The 13786-nt window shown below is 42.2% G+C and overlaps 1 pseudogene; it reads right to left on the bottom strand.

Moving 5' to 3' along the window:
* LOC106509158 lies at window positions 3133–3526 on the bottom strand (annotated as a pseudogene).

Here is a 13786-nt window from a genome sequence, read left to right on the forward strand (position 1 = left end):
TGCGCTGGATCCTTAACACACTGAGCCAGGAGGGAACTCTTAAAGCTCTTTAATGTAGGGAGGGGGGAGTGTTTTTGAGTCCATATTCCATTATCTTCCTATTATATCTAATCATAACCTAAGTGATCTGTGCAAATGAGGGCAGGGGACAGTAGCTAGTTATATTTCAGTTACAGAAAAATGGTCTTCCTTTTCTTCTTCTTGGACAGTAGACTAGAGTGATTTTGGCTTGCTAAAGCCAAAAAGGCAAATTTCTAGAGGATTGGAAAAGTGATATTGTTATCATAGATGCCATTCTCACAAGAATAACTTTGAGTCACGTACTTATTTATTTATTTTTGTCTTTTTTTTGGGGGGGGGGCCATTTGGAGATCATATGACCTCCAGGGATCAGATCTGAGGTGCAGTCAAAACTTAAGCTGCAGCTGTGGCTATGCCAGATCCTTAATCCGCTGGGCTGAGAATCAAACCTGCATCCTAGTGCTCCTGAGCACTGCTGATCCTGGTGTGTCACAGTGGGAACTCCACATACTTATTTTAATTTTTAAAAAGTCAATGTTCTAATGTTTAAAGGTCATCAAAGACTGATTGATTTGTTGTTTTTTTACAATCTGTTAAAATAGTATAAGGACTACTCCTACCAGTATGGTCTTAAATCTTAGAAGATGAATTCTGAATTCTTGACTTTTATAACATTTGTAGTAGTGTGGCTGGGCACATCTGCTGATCTTTGGATCATGATCTATCTCTGTCTTTACTTACTGAAGATTTTTGTTCGCTTTGGCCTTGCTTGCAACATGCAGATGTTCCCTAGCCAGGGTTAAACCCTCGCCTCAGTAGTGACAATTCTGGGTCCTTAACCTGCTAAGCCATAGGGGAACTCTGAAACTTTTTGGATTTTTCTTTAACAAAATAGTAAATTAAATGCGGAACTTTGATTAATTGGCTCAGATAAAAAGAATGACTCTTGGATGACAACATGGATCCTGACCTTGAGGGTTTCATTCTGTAGCTCAGAGAGTGGAATGATTCTGGAAATGGCACTGGCCATTATTGGTAAAGTCATGTTTCCCACAATTCTCTCAGTTGTTTGTTGAGTCATTAAGGGATGCTAATATTGGCTCTGTCAGAAGCCAACCTAGGAAAAGCATCTTTGCCAAGTCTAATTCCAGAGCTGGAATGTGGAAGCAGACAGTGAGTAAAATAGCTGTCAGCCTGAAACCTTTGGCTCAGTCACCTTTCCAAAATTAACATACTTAAAAAAAAAAAAAAGCAAATCACTCCCGTCTCACCCTAACTTTCCTCCCTTGTTCTCCACCAATAGGGGAATCAGAGAAATGGAATTATCAGGCATCCTCCCAAAGATAAATCCAGGCTCAAAGGACCACTTTCCAAGGGTGGCTGGCCGGTACCTTTTGCCTCCAATAAAACTGCTGAAGGGGCCTTCCCAGGAGAAAGCACTTGGTTGAAGATCTGTGGCCCAAGCTATCTTTATCCAGGCAGATGCACAGAGAGACCCACTGGATTAGGTAATCAGTAGAGTCTCTTCCTGCTCTAAAATTCATCTGGGTTTTGTGGCCTCAAATTAAAATGATCTGACTATGATTTGTAATTCTTGAGAAAGAGCAAAAAAGAAATAAACATTTTATCCATAGGCTTGAGGTCCTTTGGGAATTGACCAACCCTGTTGTCTGACACGGAGGTAGTATATGGGAGACAGTGTGGGTTTGGGGCAGATTTTCGTGACTTCACATAGCCTTCTTTCCCATTTACCAAGAACAATTCCTTTCTGGTCCCCTAAGGACATGCCCCTGATCTTTTGGTTTTTTTTTTTTTTCCTCTTTCTTTCCTGCTACCTCATTCCCTCTAGCTTTTATTTTAACATTCATTTAACAAATCACTGGAGATCTTTAGGTATCTATCCTTTGGAGATAGCAAGATATAGCCAAAAGGTTCTAGACAAGATCTTTGACCCGATGCTATAGCTTACAGATTAGGTAAATTTGCATGAGTGACTTTGAGTCAGAGGGCAGAGTAAGAATAGCATGTCCTTCCTACTTTACACGAGAACACATTTTGTAAATTGTTAGCAAAAAAAAAAAAAGGTTTTGGAATTCCCATTGTGGCTCAGAAGTTAACAAACATGACTAGGATCCATGAGGATATGGGTTCAATCCCTGGCCTCCTTCAGTGGGTTAAGAATCCATTGTTGCCATGGCTATGGTGCAGGCTGAAGCTGCAGCTCCAATCTGACCCCTAGCCTAGGAACTTCCATATGCTGCAGGTGTGCCTATAAAAAGAAAAAATAAATAAAATTCACTTGACTTTTTAGTTGCGAGCACAGACTTGTTAGGATTGAAGTGTGTTGGGGAGGATATGGCAGTAGGGAGACTCCGAGCACCTAGGGAAAGGAGGATTTGCTAAGGAGGAGAAAGGGGGCTGAAAGAGTAGGCAAGAGGTCCTCAGAAAACGTGTCTGCTTTTATTTTCCTGTGGTTAAGCCCTGTTTGTGACCTGGATACATGGTGAACAATAACCACTAGGCAGGGCTGCTTAGGTTATTAAGCATAAAGTCTGCTCATCCAGCAAAACAAACTGCCATGCTCTTGTAACCTCAAAATCATATGTTCTTGGTGTTATTAGGCCTTGAGGTTGAGAAAGGACTTTCTTTTCAGTGTTAGGGCTGGCCAGTATGCTTGAGTTCAAGTTTAAATTATAAATATATGTTATAAAGGAAAATTATTTTTCCAAAATGATTTGATGAGACAGACTTTTTGTTGTTTTTATTTATTTTTATTATTTTATTTTATTGTCTTTTTAGAGCCACACCCACAGCATATGGAAGTTCCCAGGCTAGGGGTCTAATGGGAGCTGCACCACTGGCCTACACCACAGCCACAGCAACAACAGATCCAGGCCTCCTCTGTGAACTACACCACAGCTCATGGTGACGCCGGATCAGTTAACCCACCGAGCAACGCCAGGGATCGAATCCACATCCTCATGTATACTAGTCCATTACTGATGAGCCACGATGGAAACTCCATTCATTTTTTATTTTTTGTTGTTCTTGTTTTTAATCCAAAATGTGTTTATTGGGATTGTTTCCCATTCATTTTGATTCAGGGTGCTTTTAGCTCTGCTTCCGTCTAAAGGAGCATCCTTGTATAAACCTTGCTTTTTCTCCTGTAGGCTGGCAAAGGACAGTAGAGCAGCCAACACACAAAACTACTGTTTGTGGGAGTCCCTGGTGGCCTAGCAGTTAAGGATTTGGCATTGTTGCTGTGACACAGTCCTATCCCCGGCTTGGGAATCTCCACATGCTGTGGGCATGGCCAAAAAACTCCAACAAACCACCAAATAAATAAAAAATTGTTTGTGCATGGCTAAAGATGATGGTGATTTTATAGCATCCTGGGTATTTCATATCCAGGAACTAGGAATTGGGGTTCTGCATCAGGCGCCTCTTCCTGTGTCTCCTCTTCCTCTTCTGGAGAAGGGTGAAGGACAGCCTTTGTATGAGGCATGTTCTTGTCGAATAGTTGTCACTGCCAGAAAGAGACAGATGTATTGTTGACATGTTTTGTATGTATTGTGGAAAGGCCATGGAGTCAGAGGTCTCACTTTCTGGTTTCAATTCTGCCAGCTGTGGTGTCTTAGGCAAATCATTCAGTAGAAAAATCTAGTTTGAATGCAGCTTTTCTTTTTAAATTTATTTATTTATTTTGCTTTTTAGAGCCACATCTGGGGCATATGGAGGTGTCCAGACTATGGGTCGAGTCGGAGCTGCAGCTGCTGGCCTATGCCACAGACACAGTAACACAGGATTTTTAATCCACTGTGTGAGGTCAGGTATTGAAACTGCATCCTCAAGGATACTAGTCAGGTTTACTACCACTGAGCCAGACAGGAACTCCTGAATGCAGTTTTTCTTAAAGTGTAGGTCTTGGATTACCTGCATCGGAATGACCTGGGGAGCTTTTTAAACATTTCTGGACTGTCACCTAGTTAGGTGAATCAGAATCGCTTGGGATGAAACCAAATCCCCTCAAAACCAAGTTACCCTCCCAAACTTATGATGAACCTTTCTCTCCAAGACTGTTACTCCCTCCTTGGGCCTACCTTTCTTCCTCTCAGGAGTGAGAAGTATCAAAGAAAAGGGGGGATTGAAACCAAATAGGATCCTATGGGACCCTCTTGGGTGCAAAACCCCTCTAGGTCCCTCAGTTCTTGCTTGTATAAAAAGAATTTCATCTCTAGGCTTTCCCTGAGTTCCAAAGAGCAGGCCCAGCTGTTACTAATTAGGGAATTGAAGGAATGCAGACAAGGAAAAACAAGCTAAGTAAGAAAAGCAATGAGAGTTGTTTGGCAATAAAACAGAGTCCTAGTTCTCAAGGCTTATAGATAAACAGAAGGTTAGGGATTAAGATTTCTATTACCTCACCGCCAGCTACCCCAGTCAGAAGAAAAGTCCATGAGCTGAAACTCTCACACCAAATGCTCCCTTCAAAAACCCTTCTCTGAAAGTCATCAAGGAGTCTCAGTCTTTTGAGCATGGTCTGCCTGTTCTCTTTGCCTGCCACCCTGCAATAAATGCTGTACTTTCCTTTACCACAACCATGTGTCAGTAGACTGGCTTCAGAGTGTGGCAGGCAAGCCCAAGTTCAGTTCAGTAACAAGGATGAAGCCCCAGCATCTGTACTTTTAGCAAATGTCCCAGGCCATTATCAGGCACAAAGTGATCCATTGGATAGGACCATCAATAGGGTCTCTTCCTCTTGTCCAACCCAAGTTCATGCACCTGATGCATGGTGAGGCCAAAAAAACCAAAATGTCAGAGTTTGGAGCAGAGAAAAGGTCATTGCAAGGCAGCAAGTGAGGAGAATGGGCGCCTCAAGCACAAAAGACACAAACACCCCGGTGGCTTTCAGAAAACTTTAAAGGCAAAATTTTGGAGTGAGAGCTGCCAGGTGTGTGACTTTCTTCTGATTGGTTGGTGGTGAGGTAACAGGATGATGTCTCAGGAATCTCAGCCTTCTGGTTCCAACCAGCATGGGGTCTAGTGCTTGTGGTCAGCCTTTAGTCACCATTCTCCACAGGCTTGGGGTCTTAGTTTCTGCAGAACAACTTAAAGATAAGCATCAGATTGTTATCTATATTCCTTCAGGAAGAACTGGGAGTCCTGTGATGTTGTTGTCCTATTTTCTTTTCTTTTTTTTTTTTCTTTTTGGCCACTCCCCTATGGCATCCAGGGCCAGGGATCCAAAATAGGAGTTGCAACCTATACCAATCCCCTTGTGCCACAGCAACAACTCCTCTATTGTCCTATTAAGTGCTCCAGTCTGCTCTTTGGAACTTGGAGAAAGCCTAGGAGGTTGAAGTATTTTCCCTTCAGGAAATGGGGGACACAGAAAGCCTTTTGGACCCAGGAGGGCCTGACAGGGTCCTGCTCAGTTTCATTCCTACTTTAAAATCCTGTTAATTCTCATGAGCTGAAATTTAGATTGATTGATTGATTGAATGATTGATTGATTTTTGTGAACAAAGCAACATTAAAAGGAGAAAGGTGAATTCCCTTGTGGTGCAGCACATTAAGGATAAGGCATTATCACTGCATGGCTTTAGTTGCTGCTGTGGTCCAGGTTCAGTCCCCAGCCTGGGAACTTCCACATTCCATAAGCATTGCCAAAAAAGAAAAAAGAAAAAAGAAAAAAGGGAGAAAGGAAATGACACTGCTAAGAACATACTATTGGCCTGGTGCTATGTGTGGCTCATTATATACATGCTATCTTATTTTTCTGCATTATATTCCTTTGAGTTAAGTATTATAATCATCACTGTAGTGTGCATAGATTCAAAGTTGGGACTCTGGGGAGTTCCTGGCATGGTACAGCAGAAATGAATCCAACTAGAAACCATGAGGTTGCAGGTTTGATCCCTGGCCTCGCTCAGTGGGTTAAGGATCTGGCTTCGCCATGAGCTGTGGTGTAGGTCGAAGATGCAGCTCAGATCTGGAGTTGGTGTGGCTGTGGTATAGGTCAGCAGCTGTAGCTCCAATTTGACCTCTAGCCTGGGAACCTCCATATGCTGTTGGTGCAGCCCCAAAAAGCTTAAAAAAAAAAATTTAAAAAAGTTGGGACTCTGTACAAACTTCCAGTTATAGGATGACTAAGTTCTGTATGTAATGTTCAGCACAATGACTATAGATCATAGGACTGTATTGTATATTTAAAAGCTGCTGAGAGAGTAGTGTTGAGAAGGAAGAAATTTTCCTTTACCCTTCTAGGTTATTCTGGCCGGTCTAAGAATTAAATTGATATGAGACAAATTAACAGGAGAAAATCAAACAAAAATTTTAAAACAGGTTTACAGGGGAGAGACAGAGAAAAACCGAGTGACTTCTCAAAATGGCTGAAATTCTCTATTTATTTATTTATTTTGTCTTTTTTTAGGGGGGTGGGTTGCATCCCACAGCCTATGGAAGTTCCCAAGCTAGGGGTCGAATCAGAGCTACAGCTGCCAGCCTACACCACAGCCACAGCAGGATCCGAGTCACGTCTGCAACTTACACCAAAACTTACAGCAATGCTGGGTCCCTGACCCACTGAGTGAGGCCAGGGATTGAACCTGCATCCTCAAGAATCCTAGTCAGATTCATTTCCGCTGTGCCACAACAGGAGCTCCCGAAAGTCTCACTTTATTATTATTTTTTGAGCTAAAACCATGACTCACGCTGTAGCTGTGGCAATGCTGGATCTTTTAACCCACTCTGTTGGGCCAGGGATTGAACCCACATTTCTGCAGCGACTACTGTAGTCAGATTCTTAACCCACAATACCACAGTGGGAACTCCTAAAACCTTTGCCTTTATTTAAGTCATTCTCAGCTAAAGTCAAAGGATACCCTTGGGGTAGTGATTTGGGACTTCAGTGGGAAGGAAGGCATTTCACATGGAGATGGAAAACAAATGTTTGGTAAACACGTTTGCTGGGTCTTGCAGAGACACTGTGACACAATTTACTTCTCCACACCTAGTCCATGTTCTTTGCAGATACTTCTGGTAATAGCTCTATTCCAGAAATAGGCCCTTTATCTAAAATCTTTAGGCAGCTAAGGGGGAGGTAAAAGGAAGAATTTCAGCAGCTTCTATTTCTTAAAAATAATCAGCCTAAATTAATCCTCATGCCAGAGACACATTTGGAGGTGGCAATTTTGCTCCCCTATAGAAGATTTTTAAGGTTCTCATCATAAACACATATGAAAATTGTGGCAGTTCCTGTCGTGGCTCAGTGATAATGAACCTGACTAGAATCCATGAGGATGCAAGTTCTATTCCTTGTCCCAGTGGCTTAAGGGATCTGGCATTGCCGTAAGCTGCAGTGTAGGTCGCAGACGAGACTTTGATCTGGTTTTGCTGTGGCTGTGGTGCAGGCCGGTAGCTATAGCTCTGATTCAACCCCTAGTCTGGGAACTTCCAAATGCGGTGGGAGCAGCCCAAAAACAAAACAAACCAAACAAACAGAAAAATTGTAACTATATGAGGTGATGGATGTATTAATTAACCTTTTTGTGGTAATTCTTCTTCTTCTTCTTTTTTTTTTTTTTTTTTTTGTCTTTTTTCCTTTTCTTGAACCACTCCTGTGGCATATGGAAGTTCCCAGGCTAGGGGTCTAATCAGAGCTGTAGCCACCAGCCTACGCCAGAGCCACAGCAATGTGGGATTCGAGCCGCGTCTGCAACCCACAGCACAGCTCACAGCAACGCTGGATCCTTAACCCACTGAGCAAGGCCACGGAAGGAACCCGCAATGTCATGGTTCCTAGTCGGATTTATTAACCACTGCGCCACGACGGGAACTCCTTTTTTTTTTTTTGGTCTAATTCTTTTTCAATATATACATAGATAAAATCACTACATTATACACCTTGAACTTCCACAATGTTATATGCCTGCTGTATCTCAACAAAGCTGAAAACGAAAAGTTGGGATTCTGCCTTCAAAGTCCATGTTTTTTCTCCCCCCACAATATCATGCTATAGTAAGAAACTACAAAAGAGCTTATTATAATTGAACAATTGTATTGTTCCAGTGCAGCACCTTACTCCAATACAATAGATTACTATTTTAGGAACTGTTTCTTCATCCCTGTGGAATCACCGAATTTCTCTTAGTGTAAACACTAATTACTTGATATAATAATGGTAACTGAAAAACAATAAGCTTCATATTAATTTCTCCTTACTTTTTAATTTTTGTTTTATTTTTTGGCCATGCCCATGGCATGTGGAAGTTTCTGGACAAGGGATTGAACCCACACCAAAGCAGCAACTCAACCTGCTGCAGTGATAATACTAGATCCTTAACCTGCTGTGCCACAAGCCAACCCCCTCTCTTTGCCCTTTTAAGAACTATATAAAATGTATTCTTCCAGGAGTTCCCGTCGTGGCTCAGTGGTTAATGAATCCGACTAGGAACCATGAGGTTGCATGTTTGATCCCTGGCCTTGCTCAGTGGGTTGGGGATCTGGCATTGCCATGAGCTATGGTGTAGGTTGCAGATGTGGCTTGGATCTGGCGTTTCTGTGATGTGATGTAGGCCAGTGGCTACAGTTCCAATTCAACCCCTAGCCTAGGAACCTCCATATGCCACAGGTATGGCCCTAAAAAAAAAAAAAAATGAAGTCCATGTGAAAGAGGAATTGCCTTTTCCTCTCCAAGGTATTTGGAGGGGATTAAAGAATGACAGAAGCTCAAGTTCAGTGGTGAGTGAGAAGGTAGATTAATTGGCTCATCCAAGAAGTTCTTTCTGCTGATGACCAGGTTGCATGGACTTGAACTTTTCAAAATAGAGATTATCATGACTCATTAGTTGTGACCCATGATCTTTGTCTTTGGTCCATGAGAAAGGTAGTTTTATCTAATTTCAAGCTTGGGTGAAAAGAAGAAATGAGCAAATAAATAAATAAATAAAAAGAAATTGAGCAGAGTAATAGTTCCCCTGTTTTGTGACAACAGATAGGAAAAGGCACCTGCCTGGGATGATATAATGTTCACAGAAAGGATTGCAAAGCTATAAACTATGTAAGGCATTGTTATTTTTTAGATTACAATAATACAGCTGGAAGGAGCCCTAGATATCATCTGACTCCTCCATCTTAAGCGCACTGAGGCCTACGATGGTCAAGTCTATTTATTGCTTAAGAACACTCACTAAGTGGAGTTCTCTTGTGGTGAGGTGGGTTAAGGATCCGGTGTTTTTTCTGCAGCACTTGGGTCCCGGCTTTGGCGAGGGTTGGATCCCTGGATATAGGTAGATGTATCTAGAGTTTACAGTGCTTATAGGTGAGGAAGGAAAAACAATAAGCATGGGAGAGGAGGCAATTTCCCTACCCCTGGATGAAGAAACTCCAAGTTAGATTTTTTTTTTTTTTTTGCTTTTTAGGGCTGCACCACAGCATATGGACGTTCCTAGGCTAGGGTTCAAACCAGAGCTGCAGCTGCTAGCCTATGCCACAGACACAGCAACATCAGATCTGAGCTACATCTGTGACCTACACCACAGCTCATGGCAACGCCAGATCCTTAACCCATTGAGCAAGGCCAGGGATGGAACCTGCCTCTTCATGGATCCTGGATACTTGTCAGATTGTTCTGCTGCAGCACAACAGGGAACTCCCCAAGTTAGATTTTACAATTACATTGTATCAATAAAACACCCAGGTTGAATTGCTACAAACTCTCAAATATATCATTGTCAACAGTTTCCCATACTTTGAAGTCCAGGAAAGAAGGTAGGACCTGGGATACTGCTGGTTCCATGGAACCCATTCTGCTTGCCCTGTGAGCAAGCCTTCTGGGGCAAAAGGCTCTGAGTGTGGTTAGAGATCATAAATAATACCTACCATTTCTATGTACCATTGTTCTGTTGAATGTATTAAATTATTTAATTCTCACAAAAAATCTTATGAATTAAGCACCATAATTTTTTCCTTTTCTCGACTTGTCAAAACTTAAAAAAATTTTTTTTAAATTGAAGTACAGTTGATTTATAATATCATATAAGTTTCAGGTGAACAGTACAGTGATTCAGTTATATCTTTTTCCAGATTCTTTTCCCTTGTAAGTTATCATACAATATCGAGTATATTCCCTGTGCTATACAGTAGGTTCTTGTTATTATTTATTTATTTATTAGGCCTGCACCTGGGGCATAAGGAAGTTCCCAGGCTAGGGGATGAATCAGAGCTGCACCTGCTGTCCTATACCACAGCCACAGCAACACCAGATCTGAGCCATGTCTGTGATCTACTCACAGGTTATGGCAATGCTGGATCCTTCAACCCACTAAGCAAGGCCAGGGATACCCACATCCTCATAGATACCAGTTGGATTCTTAACCTGATGAGCCACAATGGGAATTCCTCTTTGTGGTTATTATTAATATTTTTTTTTTGGCCATGATGGAGGATCGCAGTTCTCTGACCAGGGATTCAACCCAGGAGTACAAGTACCAAAATCCTAACCACAAGATCACCAGGGAACTCTGGGTTCTTTTTTTTTTTTTTTTTTGGTCTTTTTTAGGGCTGTACCCATGGCACATGGATGTTCCCAGGCTAGGGGTTGAGACAGAGCTGTAGCTGCTAGCCACAGCCACAGCAACGCCAGATCCTTAACACACTAAGTAAGGCCAGAGATGGAACCTGTATCCTCATGGATGCAGACCATAGATCCAGGTTGGATGTATGTTGGATGTATGGATGCTAGTCCATAGGGATCCAGGTTGGATCCCCGGCCTGTGACCAGGGGCAAGGGTGTTCCCTCGACCGACAGGAACATCACCCGATTATCTATTTTATACATAATATTGTGTATATGTTATTTTCAGCCCCCAATTTATCCCTCCCTCCATTTCCCCTTTCTTCTTTGGTAACCGTAAGTTGTCAAAACTTTTTTTTTAAGTTTCTGATGTGGAACAATGAGATTGGCAGCATCTCTGCAGCATGAGGACACAGGTTTAATTTTAGCTAGGAACAGTGGGTTAAAGATCCAGTGTTGCCAAAGCTGTGGTATAGGTCACAACTTCAGCCTGGATCTGGTCTCTGGCCCAGGAACTCCATATGCCAAGGGACAGAGTGACAAAAACAAAACAAAACAAAACAAAAACAAACTTTTTTTAAAAAAAATAGAATTATAGTAATTCCTGCTGTGGTGCAGAGGTAATGAATCCGACTAGTATCCATGAGGATGCAGGTTCGATCCCTGGCCTTGCTCAGTGGATTGAGGATCCAGCTTGCAGCTGTAGCTCCGATTCAACCCCTAACCTGGGAACTTCCACGTGCTTCTGGTGCAGCCCTAAAAAGCAAATAAAATAAAATAAAATAAAATAAAATAAAATAAAATAAAATAAAATAAAATAAAAGTAGAAGTATAGCATACATGTAAAAATATAGGTATACAGTTTAATGAATATTCACAAAAGGGCAGATACTTGTAACCAGCAACCAGAACAAGAAAAAAAAAAAAAAATTACCAGCACACAAAAGGCCCCTTGTGACCTTATCCAGTTGAAACTGACAGCATTCACAACTTGAATGTAGCCAGAACCCAGATTGGGACTTGAACCCACAGTTTTTAAATTAGAATCACTCACCAGGTGTCTAGGCTTACTGAGGTTCAAGTTCTTTGTGCCTCAGCACAGAAAGAATTCAGTGAGAGACAAAGTGACAGGCAAGAAATAGATTTATTAAGATAGGAAGCTTATAAGGGATGCAAGTAGACAGGCAAGGAGGCTCTACCCTGAGGACTAGGTGGGCTACAGTAAGGATAGGAAAAGACCTCTTGGTATTCAGTAAGAGAGTATTTGACCCTATAAGGTCAAGCTAGGGCTGTCATGGTGCTTATTCAAATCAGCAGAAGGGTGGTCCTTAAACTCCTGCCCTGGGTCTAAACCGGAGTACAGGCCTCACTCCAACCCCCACACAATGACCTGAGGCATAACTCGTGCCTCCACAAGTTGAGCAAGTCTGCCTGGTTCTGAGGACTTTCTTGAGCAATAATTAACCTACAGTGATCTCCCTAGGTTCCCTAGATTTCCATCTCTATCTATCTATCTATCTATCTATCTATCTATCTATCGGACATCTACAACTACTCTGTGACTATCTTACTCCACCCCTATCATAGTCACTAGTCCTCCTCAGCCCCCAAAGCAACTACCAGTCTTACGTCTAACTACAGAGTTCAGTTTGCTTGTTTTGTACCATATTATATAGACAGTTTCTTTCACTTACATGGCATGTAGATATAGGTCTTGAAACTGAGCCAGAGCCTGTGGAGCTTCTGGGCACAAAAGCCTTTTTGTGCCCACCCCCCTCCCCCCATTTCTTGTCTGTGGGTAAGAAGCCTCACTCAGCTGATTCTCTCCCAAAGGAGGTCACTCACAATCTTTAGGTCATTAGCCTGCTGTGGCCTCCTTTGCCTGGCAAAGCAATAAAGTTATTTTTTTTCTTCCTTCACCCAAAATTCTGTCTCTGCATTTCTATTCGGCACCAGTGGACAGAGGCTGAGTTCTGGCAACAGTCTGTTTATTCTCTCTCATTGTTGGATAATATCCTCAGCCTTTTATTTTGAAATATTTAAATCCCCCAAAAGGTTGAAAAACTAGTACATATAATGAATACCCATATACCCTTTACTTAGAACATGAAGGACTATTATTATTTCCTTTTATAAGTTAAGAAACTAAGGCAAAAGACAATTAGGTAACTAGCTCAGGTTATGTCCCTGGGATCTAGTCTCACCTAGCTTGCTTCATAGTTGGTCATGACTGGGCAAATCGGGTAACTTCTCTGAGACTGATTCTTATTATTTAGATGGGAGTAATAATTTCCATCCTTTGAGTTTCCAAAATGGTGTGAGTTTCCAGATTATTGTGGCGCTCAAATAAGAAGGAACATGGGAAAGTGCTAGGTAAGAGAAAAGTGGTGTAACTAAAAAAGGTATTGCGAAGGCGTTCCTTTTGTGGCATAGCAGAAACGAACCCAATTAGTGTCCATGAGGATGAGGGTTTGATCCCTGGCCTTGCTCAGTGGGTCAAGGATCTGGCATTACCCGGAGCTGTGGTGTAAGTCGCAGACTCCGCTTGGATCCCATATTGCTGTGGCTGTGGTGTAGGCCAGCAGCTACAGCTCTGATTAGACCCCTAGCCTGGGAACTTCCACATACCTCAGGTGCAGCCCTAAAAAAGATTTAAAAAAAAAAAAAAAAAAAGTATTGTTAAAAATGTAGGCTCCTGGGCTTCACCCCCTGCAGTTTCTGGTTCAGTAAGTATGAAATAGGAGGCAGCATGTTTAACAAACACCTTAGGTGATTCTGACGCAGGAGTCCCAAGACCACCTATGAAAAACCACTTCCATACACAAAGGTTCTCAGACTTTAGACACTAAGGGTTCCCTGGTGGCTCAGTGGGTTAAAGATCTGGTATTGTCAACTGCTGTCATTCAGGTGTGATCCTTGGCCCTGGGAACTCCCACATGCCTCAGGCTTGGCCAAAAACAAAACAAAACAAAAACTTTAGAGACTATCAGAACCACCTGGATGACTTGGGTGCTATTCTTACCCTTAGCTCCATGTTCTCCCAGACTTCCTGAAGATGAAAGAGTAGGAGGTACAGAATTTGGTGTACCTTATCCTTTGGATGCTTGGAGAGTCTGGCCTCTAAGAGTCTCTGGAGCCCTCTCCTAATAAGAAGAAACCTTGATTATTCTTAAAGAGGGCAAGTGACTCACA

This window comes from Sus scrofa, chromosome 1, assembly GCF_000003025.6.
Source record: "Sus scrofa isolate TJ Tabasco breed Duroc chromosome 1, Sscrofa11.1, whole genome shotgun sequence".
Classification (NCBI taxonomy): domain Eukaryota; kingdom Metazoa; phylum Chordata; class Mammalia; order Artiodactyla; family Suidae; genus Sus; species Sus scrofa.